The sequence below is a fragment of the Molossus molossus genome, unplaced genomic scaffold (genome assembly GCF_014108415.1).
Source record: "Molossus molossus isolate mMolMol1 unplaced genomic scaffold, mMolMol1.p scaffold_m16_p_7, whole genome shotgun sequence".
Lineage (NCBI taxonomy): Eukaryota > Metazoa > Chordata > Mammalia > Chiroptera > Molossidae > Molossus > Molossus molossus.
The window spans coordinates 100,280,602-100,296,470 of NW_023425401.1; the positions used below are offsets into that span (position 1 = coordinate 100,280,602).

Consider the following 15,869-nt stretch of genomic DNA (forward strand, 5'->3'; position numbering starts at 1 on the left):
TGGTTGTTTTGTAGAAAAGCAAGCAAGAACTGATTGGCCTTAGCAAAAATATGCTTAGTACAGTGAAACAGGGAAGGGCCCAGAAGAGGCAACAGGAGAGTCTGGGCAGGGCTGCTCTGCTCACCGGGAGTCAGAAAAGGGGGCCTTGGAGGCAGGTTCAGGGGTTGGCCTGGGATGAGCTGCCACTGCCCATTGCTCCCCTGGTTGCAAGTCTTGTGGGGTTCCTTGGAGTGTAGGAGATGCATGCCTGTGGGGGAAGGAGCAAGGGAAGGGAATGGCATGGACATGCTCCCTGCAGAGAGAGCCCAAATGTATTGTTTTTGTTGCGAATGCTGCATAAGCTGGAATTCTAAACTGCCATCTTGAGTTAGTTCGGGCTTAGATTTCTCTCATGTGATGTGGGCTGCATGAGTTTAAAAACTTGTTTTTCTCTCCCTGGCCAGTTTGGCTCAGCAGTTAGAGCATCGGCCAGTGGACCAGAGTCGCAGATTCAATTCTGGTCAAGGGCACCTACCTCGGTTGTGGTTGCTGCTCAGGGCCGTGAGGGAGGCAGCCAATCGATGTCTCTCTCTTTCTCTCTCTCCCTCCCACTCTATGTGAAAATGAAGGAAAAAATATCCTCAGGTGAAGATTTTTTTTTTAATCTGTTTTTTTCTTGTTACTCTTTTTTTTTAAAGAATTTTGCTAAAAACCTAAGATGATTAGAAGTAAAGTTTTTCCTCCTTTATTCCCCCATAGCTCATGGTGACTCGGGTAGGCTCTCCTCCGCCCTGAAGCTACAATAGCGGTCATATGGGGACCCCCGCAACCCTAGAAGCCCTGAGAGTAGAAGGGGAAACAGTCTCTGTCCCATGTCCATGCGCTGCCCACCTCCTGCCTAGAGGAAACAGTAGGCTCAGGGAAGTGCCTTTCATCTGTATTTGGCACCAGCAGGGGTAGAGCAGAGCCCCCACCCGCACTGGGCAACCCAGGGACTGCTCTACCCCTTGAAGGCCTGCTGGTATCAGCCCCCAGCAACACCAGGACCAGAAATGGGTATTTGGCCCCAGCATGAGGCACCGGTGGGATTCCCAGCAGCCCAAGGTGAACTAAGGAGACCAAGCGTTCTGGAAACGAAACTATCCTTGGAACCGCAGCCCACAAAAGTAAGCCAAGACCCACATCTCGATGGCCTGCTAAAATACAGGCTTCAAATAGGACTCAGAGTCTCTCAACATTATTCAAAATGCCTAGGATACAATAGAAAATCATGTGTCATTCCAAGAACCAGGAACATGGCAAATTAAATGAGAAAAGATAACCAACTGCCAGTATTAAGATGAATCAGGTGTTGGAGTTATCTGACGAACATTTTGAAGCAGCCATCCTAAAATGCTGCTCTTAAAAATAATTACAAATTTTCTTGGAACAAACAAAAAAGAGAAAATATCAGCAAAGAAAAATATGTTTTAAAAATGGAAACTATAAAACTGAAAAGTAGCCCTGGCCAGTTTGGCTCAGCGGTTAGAGTGTCGGCCTGCGGTCCGGAGAGACCCGGGTTCGGTTCCCGCTAAGGGCACGTACTTCGGTTGCAGTTTGTCCCCGGCCCTGGTTGGTCGTGCGGGTGGCAGCCACTCGATGTGTCCCTTCACATCGATGTTTCTCACTCTCTCTCCCTTCCTCTCTCTCCCTCCCACTCTATCTGTACAAAAAATGGAAAAAATATCCTCGGGTGAGGATAAAAAAAAACAAAAAAAAAACTGAAAAGTACAATAACTGAACCAAAAACCCGCACGTACCTGGCAGGGGAGATACCATGATCACAAAGGTGGTTTTCCCCGGGCGAGGCTCATCCATCGCTCTCGGGATATGCTGACCCCTTTGATTTCCCTAAATGGGGGAACTCGACTGCACAATTTGTGGTAGTGAAGGACTATGTTCTTACTCTCCCCTAAAAAAAAGAAAAAAAGAAGAACTTGCCCTGGCCGGTTTGGCTCAGCGGTTAGAGCGGTGGCCTGTGGTTCACAGAGACCCAGGTTCGGTTCCCGCCAAGGGCATGTACCTCGGTTGCAGTTTGTCCCTGGCCCTGTTTGAGTCGTGTGGGTGGCAACCACTCGATGTGTCCCTTTCACATCGATGTTTCTCTCTCTCTCTTTCTCTCTCTCCCTCCTACTCTATCTGATCAGAAAATGAAAACATGTCCTCAGGTGACGATTAAAAAAATAATAATAATAACTTGCCCAGCTGGTGTGGCTTAGTCGTTGAGTGTCAACCCATGCACCAAGAGATCACCGGTTCAATTCCCCATCAGGGCACATGCCCTGGTTGTGGGCCCAATCCCCAGTGGTGGGCATGCAGGAGGCGACCAATCAATGTTCTCTCTCATCGATGTTTCTCTCTCTCACTCCCTGTCCCTTCCTCTCTCTAAAAATCAATAAGGAAAAAAATTAATTAATTAAAAAAAAAACTCATTGGATGGGCTCAATAGTAGAGTGGAAATGATAGAAGGTGGGATCAGAAATCTGAATACTGACCAATAGATTTTACTTAATCTGAACAGCAGAGAGAGACGAGGCTAAGGGAGGGAACAAAGAGCCTCGTGGACTTGTGGGACAATAACAAATAACATCATATCCCCAGGAGAAGAGAAACAATGAGGGGCTGAAAAAAAATATTCACAGAAATAATGGCTGAAAACTTTCCAAATTTGGCAAAAGACATACAGGGTGGGGCAAAGTAGGTTTATAGTTATTCGTATGGAAAACAATACAATAGTTAATAAATAATAATGCAAGAAGAAACTTGGTGTTTTGTATATTCACAACTGTAAACCCACCCTGTATACATATACGTACACATGTACATGACAACTGAGTGATAATTGGTGAGGGCTCAAATAAATGGAGAGAGTAAATTACCCAGTATACAGTTGGGGACAGTGTCTTTCTATTGAAATAACAAAATTTGATCTCTCTCCCACACCATAACACTACAATTAAAAATTAATTCTGGCCAGATTAAAATGTTAAACACAAACATACACAATAAAACTATAAAACTGAGCTCTGGCAAGTTTGCTTAGTGGTTAGAGCATTGGCCCATAGACCAGAGAGTCCTGGGTTTCATTCCAGCTAAGGATATATACCTTGGTTGCAGTTTGTCCTTGGCCCTGGTTGGGGTGGTATGGGTGGCAACCACTAGATGTGTCTCTCTCACATGGATGTTTCTCTCTCTCTCTTCCTCTCTCTCTCCCTCCCAATCTATCTAAAGATAAATGCAAAAAATTTCCTCAGGCGAGAATAAAAAAAACAAACAAACAAAAAACAACTAAAAATGAGCCCGGCTGGTGTGGCTCAGTGGTTGAGTGTCAACTCATGCACCAAGAGGTTGCCAGTTCGATTCCCGGTCAGGGCACATGCCCAGGTTGTGGACCCAATCCCCAGTGGGGGGCATGCGGGAGGTGGCCTATTGATGTTCTCTCTCATCGATGTTTCTATCTCTCTCCCCCTCTCCCTTCCTCTCTCTAAAATCTTCCTCTCTCATAGAGAATCCAGAAATTGACCCAAGACAATATGCTCAATTGATATTTGACAAACGTGGCAAGAGCATACAATGAAGTAAAGACAGCCTCTTTAATAAATGGTGTTGGGAAAATTGGACAGCTACATGCAAAAAAAATGAAGCTAGACCCACCAACTTACACCATACACTAGAATAAACTCAAAATGGATAAAAGACTTAAATGTGACTCATAATTCCATAAAAATCCTAGAAGAAAATGCAGGCAACAAAATTTCAGACATCACATGCTGTAGAATTTTCACTACTACATCACCTAAGGAAACAGAAACAAAGGGAAAAAATGAACACATGGGACTACATCAAACTAAAAAGTTTCTGCACAGCAAAATAAACAACCATCAAAATGGAAAGGGACCCACTATATGGGAGAGCATCATTGGCAATGATGCATCAAATAAGGGGTTAATTTCCAAAATATATAGAGTGCTCATACAACTCAACAAAAGGAAGACAAAGAACCCAATTAAAAAATGGGCCAAGGACCTAAAGAGACACCTCTCCGAAAGGACATACAAATGGCCAACAGACATATGAAGAAATGCTCATCATCACTAATCATCAGAGAGATGCAAATTGAAACAACAATGAGGTATCACCTCACACCTGTCAGAATGGCCACCATCAACAAATCATCAAACAAGTGTTGGCGAGGGTGTGGAGAAAAGGGGACTCTAGTGCACTGCTGGTGGGAATGCAGACTGGTGCAGCCACTATGGAAAACACTATGGTGTTACCTCAAAAAATTAAAAATTGAACTGCCATTTGATCCAGTGATCTCACTTCTAGGAATATACCCTAAGAAGCCTGAAACACCAGTCAGAAAGAATATATGTACCCCTATGTTCATAGCAGCACTATTTACAATAGCTAAGATCTGGAAACAGCCCAAATGCCCATCAGCAGACGAATGGATCAAAAAGCTTTGGTACAAATACACAATGGAGTACTATGGAGCTGTAAGAAAGAAAGACATCATATCCTTTGAGATGACATGGAGAGATCTGGAAAGTATTATCCTAAACGAAACAAGCCAAGCAGAGAAAGACAAATGTCACGTGATCTCACTTATTTCTGGAATATAATGAACTAAACAAACTGGTGAACAAAATAGACCCAGAGACATAGAAGTAGGGTACAGACTGACATTCCTTAGAAGGCGGGGGTGGGGGGAGAGGATAAACCACAGAACTTATAGGCATGTACGCATAACCGATGGACATAGACAACAAAACTGGGGACGGGGTGGGAGGGAATAGGGGGGAGGGAGTCAATGTGGGGAAAAAGGAGAAACATCTGTAACAAAAATAAATTAATTAAAAAAGAAAAAGAAAATCTTCCTCTCTCTAAAAAAAGGAAAAAAAAAAAGCTATAAAAATGAAACAATCCAGGCAAATGTTTAGTATAATTTTGGGATGAAAATCTTTTAAAACTTGAGAAACCAGTTCAAAAAACACTCAAAGAAATGTGGTTTCATTCTCCATCTGACAGTGGCAACAATAGAGTATTTCTTGAGATAGTTTTTTAACTCTGTGTATCCTCCTAGTACTTTTCTTCAGATAACTCAATGAGAATATTATCACCTACATCATGTCAGTAGGGTCTTCAGAGTTAAGTCTTCTAGTGAAGTCTAGTGGCACTTTATCTTTGTTCTTATAGGACATCATCTCTTGAAATACCTGTTGATAAAAAGCTTTATTGAAATTATGTAGGCAGGCAACCAGCTTATTCTAGGATTTATATTTTTAAATTATTGCATTATATAGTATTATACTATCTCTATTAGTTACCTACCAATTTTGGTTGTACCTTATAGAACACTTAACTAACAGTGACTCAAATAAGGATTTTTTTTTTTACACACAAAAAAATTGGAGGTAAGGAGTATTGCCATCAAAGTCTAGGCGAGTGCCCTGAGATACTCTGTGCATACCTCATGGTTAAAAAATACTTGCCAGGTGTTGGCAGGTGTGTCTCAGTTGGAGCGATGTCCCTTATACCAAAAGGTGGTGGGTTCCATTCCTGGTCAGGGCACATACACAGGTTTTGGGTTTGATCCCATCGGGGCGTGTATGGGAGGCACCGATGGATGTTTCTCTGTCACATTGATGTTTCTCTCTCTCTCTCTCTCTCAAATAGATTTTTTAAAAAACAAAAGTAATTTTCTTTCAAGAGAGAAAAAGGGGAGAAGAGGTGGTATCAGCCACATCCATCTCTCTGTCTTAGTCTGCTCGGGCTGCTGTAACAAAAATATCACAGACTGAATGGCTTTAACAACAAATATTTCTCACCATTCTGGAGGCTGAGAAGTTCAAGGTCATGGTACTGGCAGGTTTCATGTCTGGTGAGAGCCCACTTCCTGGCTCAGAGATTTTTGTCTTCTCACTATGTCCTCACATGACAGAAGGGACAAGGGAGTTCTGTAGGGCCTCTTTTATAAGGGCAGTAATCCCATTCATGAGGGCTCCAGCCTCATGACATAATCACCTCCTAAAAGCCCCACCTCCTAATACCATCACATTGGGGATTAGGTTTCAGCATATGAATTTTGGGAAAACACATTCAATCTATTGCAGTCTCCTCCATCAGAAAGGTCAAAGCTTTCCACCTATTTACCAACAGTCTTCTGTGTCACATGGACCACTACTGGCTACAAGTAAGAGTAAGAAAGTCAGCATTTGGCTTTCCCATTCTCGGTGGCGAACACTGCCGTGAACTGTGTCAGCCACAAACTGCAGCTGAAGGGAACCTTAAGGTGCTGTGTTCCTTGGGAAATGAAGCTCTATTTCTGGAACACACACACAGGAAGACAAAACCTAGTGTCATTTTCTTTCAAAGTCTTGCTTTTAAACTCTACCAGGGCTTAAAGCTTCTGTTCTCTTTAAGATGTTCATTTTGTATTTTACTAAAAGAAAACTAATACTTATAATTATAGGCAAGTTGAATCTGTCGGACAAAGATTCTGGCTCAGCTCCACGTATTTCTGTCACATCGTTATACTACTCTTTTTCTGGAGCCCTGTGGCAAAATTCAAACATTTTGTTTTGTATTTAAACCTTTTTGTATAAAAATCATAAAAATAGCCCTGGCTGGTTTGGCTCGGCGGTTAGAGCGTTGGCCTGCGGTACAGAGAGACCCGGATTCGGTTCCCGCTAAGGGCACGTACCTCGGTTGCAGTTTGTCCCCGGCCCTGGTTGGTCATGCGGGTGGCAGCCACTCGATGTGTCCCTTCACGTCGATGTTTCTCTCTCTCTCTCTTCCTCTCTCTCCCTCCCACTCTATCTGAACAAAAAATGGAAAAATGTCCTCGGGTGAGGATAAAAAAAAAAAAAAAACATCATAAAAATAGGCCCTGGCCAGTTTGGCTCAGCAGTTAGAGCGTCGGCCTACGGTCCTGAGAGACCCGGGTTCGGTTCCCGCTAAGGGTGCGTGCCTCGGTTGCAGTTTGTCCCCGGCCCTGGTCGGTTGTGTGGGTGGCGGCCACTCGATGTGTTCCTTTCACATTGATGTTTCTCTCTCTCTCCCTCCCACTCTGCCTGAACAAAGGATGGAAAGATGTCCTCGGGTGAGGATAAAAAAAAAAAAAATCATAAAAATAGGAAAAACAAAAGTATAAAGGGATAAGGATAGGGAAATATAAAAACAGGATAGACTCTCTCATAATTTATTCAGATAGCAAAATTTAGTGTTAAGAATTTCAAAGAATTATAGGGGCAGAAAACTGATCAAAATGGTCCTATATTAACAACAGTATTTATTTACTATATTGTTAGTAAATACCATAGTAGCCCTGGCCAGTTTTGCTCCGTGGTTAGAGCATCAGCCTGCGGACCGGAGAGTCCCAGTTTCAGTTCCCGCTAAGGGCACGTACCTCGGTTGCGGTTTGTCCCCGGCCCTGGTTGAGGTTGAGTGGGTGGCAACCACTTGGTGTGTCTCTCTTGCATTGATGTTTCTCTGTCTCTCTTCCTCCCCTCTCTCTTCCTCGCACTCTATCTGAAGATAAATGCAAAAATGTCTTTGGGTAAGGATAAAATAAATAAATAAATAAAAATAAAATAAAATAAATAACAGTATATTTTTCGTAATAAAATAAAAATACCATGGCCATAAGCTGTCCTTTTTCTTTTCCCACCTTTCATCAACTGATTATACAAATAAGCCATAAGAGATCTATACCTATGTGGAGGAGGAAAATTTTTTTCTATCCTTCTCGGTTCTTTGGGTGATCAAATAATCAGATTGACATTAGACAGATTGAAAGGAGAAAAACTAGTTTGATTATGTGTATATGAAGACAGTGAGTCCCAAAGACAAGACAGGCAATTGAAGCTTGTATTATGACAGTCTGAGCTAAGAAATGGGACGGGATCTGGGACTTCAAAGGGGAGGATGATAATCGCAGGGTAGCAGGAAGAGCAGGTGTTTTGTAAATTAGATGTTTGTCCTGTCATATAGATAGGTCATTCAGATGAAAAGTTCTCTCTCTTTCTGGACCAGACTCCCTTTCTAAATTCTTTTATGTAATTAAAGGAGAGATAAAAGTTTTTCTTTTTTTTTAATATATATTTTTATTGATTTTTAGAGAGAGAAGAAGGGAGAGGGAGAGAGAGATAGGAACGTATGATCGGCTGCCTCCTGCATGTCCCCCACTGGGGATTGAGCCCGAAACCCGGGGCATGTGCCCTGATCAGGAATTAAACCAGCGGCTTCTTGGTCCATGGGTCAATGCTCAACCACTGAGCCACACTGGCTGGGCAAAAAGTTTTTGTTGAGTCTTCTGGGTCTTGATGAGCTTCAGTTTAAAATAATCCACGTACCGCCCTGGCCGGTTTGGCTCAGCGGTTAGAGTGTTGACCTGCGGTCCAGAGAGACCCGGGTTCGGTTCCCGCTAAGGGCATGTACCTCGGTTGCAGTTTGTCCCCGGCCCTGGTTGGTCGTGCGGGTGGCAGCCACTCGATGTGTCCCTTTCACGTCGATGTTTCTCTCTTTCTCTCTCTTCCTCTCTCCCTCCCATTCTACCTGAACAAAAAATGGAGAAAATGTCCTCAGGTGAGGATAAAAAAATTTAAAAATAAAATAAAATAAAAGAAAAGAAAATAATCCACGTACCAAACAGGTACATTCTGAGAAGACTCACCTTGAACCCTTTCACCTACCACCTCCTTTTTCTTTAACTTCTTCCTTCTTTCTGTCTACAATGTGGTTTCGTGTGGCATTTAGATTCTCACATGACATCATACCAAAATCAATTTCAGATGGGATAAACATTAATATATAGAATGTCATACAAAGAACAATAATTTTAAATGTTTTATCTTGATGCATGAATCAATAGATCAACTAAACAAAATAAACTATAAAAATAGATCTAAATGTATCTGAGAATTTAGTATAGGATAAAGGCAACATATCAAAATAGTAGGAAAAAGTTGATTTGTAACAAATGGTTTTAGGACTCTGGGAAGCCAACTGCAAAAAAATTAACTTGGCTTCCTGTCTCATGCTTTTTGTCAAAATAAACTTCACATGAATCAAAAATTTAAATGCAATCTTAAAAGTAGTAGGAAAATATATAAATTAATCTTGGTGTATATCTATACAAGATATACAAGGAAAAAATTATAAATAAACATTTAAATTTTCTGTATCAATTTAAGTTTAATTAATAAACTTAAATGACAAACAGAAAAAATAATTATAACATTTGGCAAAGTACTAATTTTCTTTGTTTTTGTTTTTAAAGTATTAATTTTCTTTTTTTTTTTTTTTTTATCCTCACCCGAGGACATTTTTCCATTTTTTGTTCAGATAGTGTGGGAGGGAGAGAGAAGCATCGACGTGAAAGGGACACATCGAGTGGTTGCCACCCGCACAACCCAACCAGGGCCGGGGACAAACTGCAACCGAGGTACGTGCCCTTAGCGGGAACCGAACCCGGGTCTCTCTGGACCGCAGGCCGACGCTCTAACCACTGAGCCAAACCGGCCAGGGCTAAAGTATTAATTTTCCTAATATAAAAGTGTCTTGCCCTGGCTGGTTTGGCTCAGCTGTTAGAGAGTCAGTGCGTGGACTGAAGGGTAGTGGGTTTAATCCCAGGTCAAGGGCATGTACCTGGGTTGCAGGTTCGATCCCCAGCCCCTACCAGAGTTGTGTGGAAGGTAACCTGTCGATGTTTCTCTCTCACATGGATATCTCTCTCTCTCTCTCTCTCTCTCTCTCTCTCTCTCTCTCTCTCTCCCTGCCTTCCTCCCCCATTCCACTCTATCTAAAAATCAATCAAAAAATATCCTTGGGTGAGGATTAACAATAAATTAAATATATTAAGAGGGTTCTTAAAAAACAATTCCTGAGCACCCTGGCTGGTTTGGCTCAGAGGTTAGAGCATTGGCCTGCGGTCCAGAGAGACCCGGGTTCGGTTCCCGCTAAGGGCATGTACCTCGGTTGCCACTCGATGTGTCCCTTTCATGTCAATGTTTTTCTCTCTCTCCTCCTCCTCTTTCTCCCTCCCACTCTATCTGAACAACAAGTCCTCGGATGAGGATAAAAAAAAAAATTGCTGAGAGGCCATCTGACAACAGAGGTAGAAGGGAAAAAATGCTTTGGTCCAGCAATTCCAGTTTTAAAAATTTAACCATTGATATTCTTGCATATATATAGAAAGATATATTTATGAGACTGTCCATTTCAGCATTATATGTGACATAGGACACTGGAGGCTTAAGAGTTCATCCTGAGATGTTCAGTGGAAACCTATGCAACTTGTTATTTTTACCCTTATCCAAGGGTATGTTCATTGATTTTAGAGAGAGGGGAAGAAAGAGAGAAGCATTGATGAGAAAGAGAAACATCTATTGGTTGCCTCCCATATGCACCCCAACCGAAATCAAACATGTAAACTTTGGGTGTATGGAATGATGTGCCAACCAACTGAGCCACCTGACCAGGGCTGTGCTGTTGTTTTTTCAAATGAGCTACAATACTTGTTCACTGTTCTAGACCCTTATTTTAACCTTTGCTACCTCTTCAATTGCCTCTGGTTGTTGTTTCATGAGCACTTTCTTTTTTTCTTTTTTTTTTTTTATAGTTATAAATTTTATTTTATTTTATTTATTTATTTATTTTATCCTCATCCGAGGACATTTTTCCATTTTTTGTACAGACAGAGTGGGAGGGAGAGAGAGGAAGAGAGAGAAACATCGACATGAAAGGGACACATCGAGTGGCTGCCACCCGCACGACCCAACCAGGGCCGGGGACAAACTGCAACCGAGGTACGTGCCCTTAGCGGGAACCGAACCCGGGTCTCTCAGGACCGCAGGCCAACGCTCTAACCGCTGAGCCAAACCGGCCAGGGCTCGTGAGCACTTTCACACCCTTAGCAACATCAGCACTCTTGATGGTCTCTTTATGTTTTAAAACTCTGCCAATTGTTGATTTTGCCATGCCATACTCAGTAGCCATATCAGACCCATGAGCACCCCTATCATATGTTGCAATTATTTCTTATTTAAGCTTTATCATTCTTACACTTTGCTGCTATCACTAACCTTCTTAGGACCCACGGTGACTTACAGCACATATTTAATAATGATAAGCAGCAACAAGAGCAAAAACAAACAAACAAAAACCATGAAAATAGTCACAATACAATTTCCTGAGATGTTAATAACGTGAAATTTAGCAGTAAACTGACTCACACTCTCGCCTTCCCTCCTTTGTTTGTTGCCTGAGAGGCCTGTGACTAATCATACAGGAACCAGCAAGGAAGAGTTGTTGGGTCAAGAACCAAAGTTTTCTTTGACAACTGAGATATTTTTCCATGAACAACTTGGTCAAGAACGGAATTGTTTGAGATGAGAGATGTTCGAGAACCAAGGTTTGACTGTCTATCATTAAGTTCAAGAAACAAGGGACAGAAGAGAATTTGTAATAGGCTGTGTGTGCTGACATGTTCATAACCCCATAATTGATGATTGGTAAATTATTGTGCTGACTTGTTTATAGCTCAATAATTGATGATTGGGAAAGTCATTGTGTGCCCTCTAGCTGAACCTGTTTTGTAAAGAATTTAATCAACAGGGTAGAGATCAAAATAACCTCAGTAAACTGGAATACTCCCTGAACCAAGAAATTGCTGGGAACCGGCTATGTGTCTGACAGAGTCCACAGAGCCTGGAGGTCTTAAGTCAGAGACTCGACCTCCCCCACAATCTCAAGGAATTAGGCTTGCATTGTGTTTGTGCAGTTTGGGGCTAAGTGTGAGCAATGTACCTTGAAATACCTGAGTGTACCTGGGTGTGCCTGGGTGTGCCTTTTATCCCGAAGGCAAACTAATTCTATACAGCATTGCTGTGGCCCTGGGCATTATATCAAGAAGATCCTATTTGCTGTAAGGCATAAAAGGCATGTGATAAAGCCTATCAGGGCTGATTCCGAAGACTCTGTCGCAGGGGTGTTTGGACGCCGGCCGGCTAATAAACGACTTTTATTTGGACTTCAATTCTCTAGTGGTCTTTCTTTGACTCTGTTGCGCCACAACACTGTGGTCCAAAAAGGGGTTCACCAATGAGTAACCTCACAGCATGATCTGATCATAAATTCCTAAAAGGATAGGTCATGTTGGGTAGTCATGCCCCAGGCATTTAACCTCTGTAATGAAAGGTTTATCTTTGCCTTAAGCAAGCCCTGCCCATTGTTTTTGTGCATCTACATCAACACACTTTTGAAATAAGTAACCACCCTCAAGAGAGCACATAATCTTATTAACTATCCCATAATCCAATGCCCACCTTCATGTAATCTTCCTTAGTTACGTCCTTAATTTCAAATGCATAAAAGAAACTGCAAAACTGTCATTCTTGGGAACATTTGAGATCTTGCTTTCTGGCAATTGTCATTAGTTTTGGCTCAAACCCCTAAAAATTATCCACAGATTTGAACATTTCTTACATCAACAATGCCAATAAATGGAATATATGTAATAAATGGAATATAAGTAATAGTCATACTGCTCTGGTTAATATAGAAGACCCCATAAGAAACAAAAGAGAGCCCTGGCCAGTTTGGCTCAGCCATTAGATCGTCGGCCTGTGGTCCAGAGAGACCCGGGTTCAATTCCCACTAAGGGGAGGTACCTCAGTTGCAGTTTATCCCCGGCCCTGGTTGGTTGTGAGGGTGGCAGCCACTTGATGTGTCCCTTTCACATAGATGTTTCTCTCTCTCTCTCTCCCTCCCACTCTACCCGAACAAAAAATGGAAAAATGTCCTCAGGTGAGAATTAAAAAAAAAAAAGGAACAAAAGAGAGAGAAAGTTAGATAACTGACACTAGTTATCAAGGATCACCACCACTGCTATTTTTTTTTTTCCTTTTTCATTAGTGTGTACAAATACCTTTCTTTCTAGCTCCCTGCACTGCATTCTGGAATTATAAGGAGTTATTTCTAGTCACTGAATTTGCCTCCAATATCTGCTTAGTATTTTAATTTCTCTTAATATTATCAGGGTGATATGTTTCTCACATGTCACTTTTATTACATAAATATGCAATTTAATATATTGTTTATATCAGCTTCTAACATGCCCTATGCATTTGTCATAGAAGGGATTCAAGACGAGCCTCCCAAAATGCGCCATTATGACATGTGGATCATTCTAAGTTGAAGGCAACCAAGATCCTGCAGACTCAAGAAAAATCACTCTCTTTTAGCTATCTAAAAGAATTTATATAGCCCAGCTGATCGACCCATGCACCAAGAGGTCACTGGTTCAATTCCCGGTCAGGGCACATGCCCAGGTTGTGGGCCCAATTCCTAGCAGGGGGCATGCAGGAGGCGGCCAATTGAGCTTCTCTCTCATTGATGTTTCTCTCTCTCCCTCTCCCTTCCTCTCCCTCTAAAATCAATAATAAAAATAATAATAATAAAAAATAAGAAAAGAATTTATATAGGGTGCCTGATCCATAAAGCAAGATAACTTATTTAAAAAAATTTTTTTTTCCACTTTATTGATTTTAGAGGGAGAGGGAGAGGGAGAGAGAAATAGAAACATTGATGAGAGAGAGCATGGTTCAGCCACTTCCAGCATGCCCCCCACTGGGGATTGGGCCCACAACCTGGGCATGTGCCCTGCCTGGGAATTAAACCAGTGACCTGTTGGTGCGTGGTTGATGCTCAACCACTGAGCCACACTGACGAAACAAGATAACTTTTTTTGTTTTAATTTTATTTTTGTTACAGATGTTTCTCCTTTTTTACCCCATTGACACCCTCCTCTCCATCCCCCACTGCCCCGTCCCCGGCTTTGTTGTCCAAGTCCATTGGTTATGCAAAAATGCACATAAGTTCTATGGTTTATCTCTTCCCACCCCCCACCACCCCCTCTTCTGAGGGTTGTCTGTCTGTACCCTGCTTCCGTGTTTCTGGGTCTACTCTATTCTCAGACTGTTATATTCATTATATTCCATATATAAGTGAGATCATGTGGTATTTGTCTTTTTCTGCTTGGCTTGTTTCACTTAGGATATACTTTCCAGGTCCCTCCATGTCGTCTCAAAGAATAAGAGATCTTTCTTTCTTACAGCTGCATAGTACTCCATTGTGTATATGTACCACCACTTTTTTATCCATTCGTCTACTGATGGACACTTGGGCTGTATCCAGATCTTAGCTATTGTAAACAGTGCTGCTATGAACATAAGGGTACACATATTCTTTCTGATTGGTGTTTCAGGATTCGTAGGGTATATTCCTAGAAGCGGGATGACTGGGTCAAATGGAAGTTCAATATTTAAATTTTTTTTTTTTTTTTTTTTTTATCCTCACCCGAGGACGTTTTTCCATTTTTTGTTCAGCTAGAGCGGGAGGGAGAGAGATGAAGAGAGAGAGAGAGAGAAACATCGATGTGAAGGGACACATCGAGTGGCTGCCACCCGCACGACCAACCAGGGCCGGGGACAAACTGCAACCGAGGTACGTGCCCTTAGCGGGAACCGAACTCGAGTCTCTCAGGACCGCAGGCTGACGCTCCAACCGCTGAGCCAAACCGGCCAGGGCTCAATTTTTAATTTTTTGAGGTAGCACCATATTGTTTTCCATAGCGGCTGCACCAGTCTGCATTCCCACCAGCAGTGCACTAGAGTCCCCTTTTCTCCACACCCTCGCTAACACTTGTTGTTTGATGATTTGTTGATGGCGGCCATTCTGACAGGTGTGAGGTGATACCTCATTGTTGTTTTAATTTGCATCTCTCTGATGATTAGTGATGTTGAGCATTTCTTCATATGTCTCTTGGCCATTTGTATGTCCTGTTGGGAGAGGTGTCTATTCAGCTGTTCTGCCCATTTTTTAATTGGGTTCTTTGTCTTCCTTTTGTTGAGTCAAACAAGATAATTTTTATCTGAATACCCTATCTGTATGGCAGCACAAATATCTAAGTTACTAAACATTTGCTCTTCTAATCATCCTGTGAATTACTCTCTTCCCTTTTGAAACCCCAGGCCACTCTCTCCTCTCTTTGCTCACAATGGCATACATGTAATCTTCAAGTGCCTGCCTTGTTTTGAGGTCTCACAGTCTTTATGGGGCCTCCAACTGTTAGCAATTAAACTAGTCTTTCTCTTTTTAATGCTTTATATCAATTTGTGTTTTAGACCAGCCAAAGAACCTAGAAGGGTAGAGGAAAAAATTTTCCTCCCCAATAACATTATTTTCTAAATTTGAAATGTACAGCTGTACAGCTTAGTTTATGCTATTATGAGAAATAATACTTACAAGTACTTTCTAAAAATAGAAAGCACAATATAAAAGTTATCCCTAGTTATATTGTTTATGTAGAAACTATTCTTGAATAAGCAATCTCTCTAAATTTTAATTTTTTAAAAAGTGTAAAATGTAGACAAAAAATGTTGTTTTTTTCTGGAAATTAAATACACGGAAAACCTTTAGCAGAGTGCCAGGTATATAGTAATTGCCCAACAAAAGTTCACTATTTAGAGTTTATTTTAAAATTTAAATATTAATATTCGTATAAATATTTAAATAACAAATTGAGAATAATACTTAAGAAAATCACCCAAGTACCAAATAACTGCTTTCTTAATTTTTTTTTTGTGGGGGGGGGGGGTGTTATGAAATGTAATTTTTTTTAGTTATTTATTTTTGTTACAGATGTTTCTCCTTTTTCCCCCACTGATTCCCCCCCTCTCCCTCCCTCCCTGCCCTGTCCCCAGCTTCAATGTCCATGTCCATTGTTCATGCACACATGCATATAAGTTCTGTGGTTTATCTCTCCCCCCACCCCCTCTTCTGGGGAT

The 15,869-nt window shown here is 41.6% G+C and overlaps 1 non-coding gene across 1 annotated transcript; it reads left to right on the forward strand.

The window, feature by feature from the left end:
• The first annotated feature begins 1,770 nt into the window (after window positions 1–1,770).
• On the forward strand, window positions 1,771–1,933 carry LOC118620598. The gene has a single exon (XR_004957498.1). It is a non-coding gene; the product is annotated as a U1 spliceosomal RNA (small nuclear RNA).
• Window positions 1,934–15,869: the final 13,936 nt, after the last annotated feature.